At 35.2% G+C, this 4812-nt stretch overlaps 1 non-coding gene across 1 annotated transcript; it reads right to left on the bottom strand.

Annotated features, from left to right (window-relative positions):
- Positions 1-4456: 4456 nt before the first annotated feature.
- Positions 4457-4560, bottom strand: LOC130938160 (small nucleolar RNA R71). Its single transcript, XR_009069336.1, has one exon. It is a non-coding gene; the product is annotated as a small nucleolar RNA R71 (small nucleolar RNA).
- Between the last annotated feature and the right edge of the window lie 252 nt (positions 4561-4812).

Here is a 4812-nt window from a genome sequence, read left to right as displayed (position 1 = left end):
TTTCTGTAATGAACAGCTTTACTCTGCTATGGTTCGATATGGAATTACCCATAAAGTAGCAACTCCATATCATCCACAGACAAATGGACAAGCTGAAGTCTCTAATAGAGAACTTAAAAGAATCCTGGAATGGACTGTGATTAACCGTAGAAAGGATTGGACAAGAAGCTTGGATGATGCTCTGTGGGCATACAGAACAGCATTCAAGACTCCTATAGGGACCTCTCCATACCAGCTTGTGTATGGAAAAGCCTGTCACTTTCCAGTGGAACTGGAACACAAGGCCTACTGGGCAACCAGATTCCTAAACCTTGATGCCAAGCTAGCTGGAGAGAAAAGATTGCTCCAGTTAAATGAGCTAGAGGAATTCAGACTCAATGCTTTGGAAAATGCAAAAATTTACAAGGAGAAAGCAAAAAGATGGCATGATAAGAAGCTGTCATCCAGAGTCTTTGAGCCAGGGCAGAAAGATCTACTGTTTAATTCTAGGCTCAGATTATTCCCCGGGAAATTGAAATCCTGATGGAGAGGACCATATGTGATTACAGGTGTGTCACCATATGGATACGTAGAGCTTCAGGATAATGACTCTGACAAAAAGTTCATTGTTAATGGACAGAGAGTCAAACATTATCTTGAAAGCAATTTTGAGCAAGAATGCTCAAAACTGAGACTTGATTAAAGCTCAGTGTTAGTCCAGCTAAAGACCATAAAGAAGCGCTTGCTGGGAGGCAACCCAGTGATGAGCGGATAATTTATACGCTTTTTGGCATTGTTTTTAGGTAGTTTTTAGTAAGTTCAAGCTAATTTTAGGGATGTTTTCATTAGTTTTTATGTTAAATTCACATTTCTGGACTTTACTATGAGTTTGTATGTTTTTCTGTAATTTCAGGTAATTTCTGGCTGAAATTGAGGGACTTGAGCAAAACTCTGAAAAAGGCTGACAAAAGGACTGCTGATGCTATTGGAATCTGACCTTCCTACACTCAAAATAGATTTTCTGGAGCTACAAAACTCCAAATGGCGCGCTCTCAACGGCGTTGGAAAATAGACATCCATAGCTTTCCAGCAATATATAATAGTCCATACTTTATTCGGAAATTGACGACGTAACTTGGCATTGAACGCCAAGTACATGCTGCTATCTGGAGTTAAACGCCAGAAACACGTCATGATCCGGAGTTGAACGCCCAAAACACGTCATAACTTGGAGTTCAACTCCAAGAAAAGCCTCAGCTCATGGATAGATCAAGCTCAGCCCAAGCATACACCAAGTGGGCCCCGGAAGTGGATTTATGCATCAATTACTTACTCATGTAAACCCTAGGAGCTAGTTTATTATAAATAGAACTTTTTACTATCATATTATCATCCTGGATCCTGGATTGTATTTGGAATCCTGTGATCATGTTTTGGGGGCTGGCCATTTGGCCATGCCTGAACCTTTCACTTATGTATTTTCAACGGTGGAGTTTCTGCACACCATAGATTAAGGGTGTGGAGCTCTGCTGTACCTCAAGTTTCAATACAATTACTATTACTTTCTATTCAATACTCTTTTATTCTTATTCCAAGATATACGTTGCACAACACTTTGATGAATGTGATGATTCGTGACACTCATCATCATTCTCACCTATGAACGCGCGTGATTGACAACCACTTCCGTTCTACTTTAGGCCGGGCGCATATCTCTTAGATTCCCCAACAGAATCTTCGTGGTATAAGTTAGATAGATGGCGGCATTCATGAGGATCCGGAAAGTCTAAACCTTGTCTATGGTATTCCGAGTAGGATTCTGGGATTGAATGACTGTGACGAGTTTCAAACTCCTGAAGGCTGGGCGTGATGACAAACGCAAAAGAATCAAGGGATTCTATTCCAACCTGATTGAGAACCGACAGATGATTAGCCGTGCTGTGACAGAGCATAGGACCATTTTCACTAAGAGGATGGGATGTAGCCATTGACAACGGTGATGCCCTACATACAGCTTGCCATGGAAAGGAGTAAGAAGGATTGGATGAAAGCAATAAGAAAGTAGAGATTCAAGAGGAGCACAGCACCTCCATACGCTTATCTGAAATTCCCACTATTGATTTACATAAGTATTTCTATCCTATTTTATTTTCTATTTACTATTAATATTTGAAAACCCATAAAACAATTTAATCTACCTAACTGAGATTTACAGAGTGACCATAGCTTGCTTCATACCAACAATCTCTGTGGGATCGACCCTTACTCACGTAAGGTATTACTTGGATGACCCAGTACACTTGCTGGTTAAGTTGAACGGAGTTGTGTCCACACATAGGTGCCATAATAATGATTCCATACAACAACAAAGAATACTACATTGATGTGATCACAATTTCGTCCACCAAGTTTTTGGCGCCGTTGCCGGGGATTGTTCGAGTATGGACAACTGACGGTTCATCTTGTTGCTCAGATTAGATAATTTTCTTTTCAAAAATCTTTTTCAAAATTTTTCTTTTCTTTTTCGTTTTTACAAACTTTATTTTCGAAAAAAAAAATTAATAAAAATCCAAAAAAATTTAATTAATAAAATCATAAAAATCAAAAATATTTTGTGTGCTCTTGTTTGAGTCTTGAGTCAATTTTTAAGTTTGGTGTCAATTGCATGCTTTAAAAAATTTTTCTTGCATTTTTCGAAAATTCCATGCATTCATAGTGTTCTTCATGATCTTCAAGTTGTTCTTGATAAGTCCTCTTGTTTGATCTTGATGTTTTCTTGTTTTGTGTTGTTTGTTGTTTTTCATATGCATTTTTTGTTTGTTAGAGTCCATGCATTAAAGATTTCTAAGTTTGGTGTCTTGCATGTTTTCTTTGCATCAAAAATTTTTCAAAATTATGTTCTTGATATTCATCATGATCTTCAAAGTGTTCTTGGTGTTCATCTTGACATTCATAGTGTTCTTGCATGCATTAAGTGTTTGATCCAAAATTTTCATGTTTTGGGTCATGTTTGTGTTTTTCTCTCTCATAATTAAAAATTCAAAAATAAAAAAAAATATCTTTTCCTTATTTTTCTCATAATTTTCGAAAATTTGAGTTGACTTAGTCAAAAATTTTCAAAATTAGTTGTTTCTTACAAGTCAAGTCAAATTTTCAATTTTAAAAATCCTATCTTTTCAAATTTTTTTTCAAAAATCATATCTTTTTCATTTTTTTCTTATTTTCAAAAATTTTAAAAAAATTATTATTTTTCAAAATCTTTTTCTTATCTTTATATCATATTTTCGAAAATTAGCTAACAATTAATGTGATTGATTCAAAATTTGAAATTTGTTACTTTCTTGTTAAGAAAGGTTCAATCTTTAAATTCTAGAATCTTATCTTGTAGTTTCTTGTTAGCTAAGTCATTTTAAAAATTAAATCTTTTTTAAAATATCTTTTTCTGAAAAAAAAATCTTATCTTTTTATCTTATCTTTTTCAAAATTTGATTTCAAAATATCTTATTTAACTTCTTATCTTCTTATCTTTTTAAATGTTGATTTCAAATCTTTTTCAATCAACTAACTAACTTTTTGTTTGTTTCTTATCTTTTTCAAGACCACCTAACTACTTTTCCCTCTCTAATTTTCGAAAATATCTCACCCTTTTTTCAAAAATCCTTTTTAATTAACTAATTGTTTCATGTTTTAATTTTAATTACATTTTATCTCTAATTTTCGAAAATACTAACCCTTTTTTAAAATTATTTTCGAATTCTCTTCCTTTTCTCTTCTTCTATTTAATTATTTAATTACTAACACTTCTCCTCACCTCTCCTCATCTAAAAAAATCCGAACCATTCTTCTTCATTCTTCTCCTTTCTCTTTTTCTACTAACACAAAGGAATCTCTATACTGTGACATAGAGGATTCTTCTTTCTTTTCTTGCTTTCTTCTCTTTCATATGAGCAGGAACAGGGAAAAAGGCACTCTTGTTGAAATTGATCCTGAACCTGAAGGGACTCTGAAAAGGAAACTAAGAGAAACTAAATTACAACAATCCAGAAACAACCTTTCAGAAATTTTCAAACAAGAGAAGGAGATGGCAGCCGAAAATAATAATAATGCAAGGAGAATGCTTGGTGACTTCACAAAGCCAACGTCCAAATTTGATGGAAGAAGCATCTCCATTCCTGCCATTGGAGCCAACAACTTTGAGCTGAAACCTCAGCTAGTTGCTTTAATGCAACAAAATTGCAAGTTTTATGGACATCCATCTGAAGATTCTTATCAGTTTTTAACTGAGTTCTTGCAGATCTGTGAGACTGTAAAGACGAATGGAGTTGATCCTGAAGTCTACAGACTCATGCTTTTCCCTTTTGCTGTAAGAGACAGAGCTAGAATATGGTTGGATTCACAACCTAAGGATAGCCTGGACTCCTGGGATAAGCTGGTCACAGCCTTCTTGGACAAATTCTTTCCTCCTCAAAAGCTGAGCAAGCTGAGAGTGGATGTTCAAACCTTCAAACAAAAAGATGGTGAATCCTTCTATGAAGCTTGGGAAAGATACAAGCAGCTGACCAAAAGATGTCCATCTGACATGTTTTCAGAATGGGCCATATTAGATATATTCTATTATGGTTTATCTGAATTTTCGAAAATGTCATTGGACCATTCTACAGGTGGATCTATTCACCTAAAGAAAACGCCGGAAGAGGCTCAAGAACTCATTGATATGGTTGCAAACAACCAATTCATGTACACTTCTGAGAGGAATTCCGTGAATAATGGGATACCTCAGAAGAAAGGAGTTCTTGAAATTGATACTCTAAATGCCATATTGGCTCAGAACAA

The sequence above is a fragment of the Arachis stenosperma genome, chromosome 6, assembly GCF_014773155.1.
Source record: "Arachis stenosperma cultivar V10309 chromosome 6, arast.V10309.gnm1.PFL2, whole genome shotgun sequence".
Classification (NCBI taxonomy): domain Eukaryota; kingdom Viridiplantae; phylum Streptophyta; class Magnoliopsida; order Fabales; family Fabaceae; genus Arachis; species Arachis stenosperma.
This window is presented reverse-complemented; position numbering and strand designations above follow the sequence as displayed.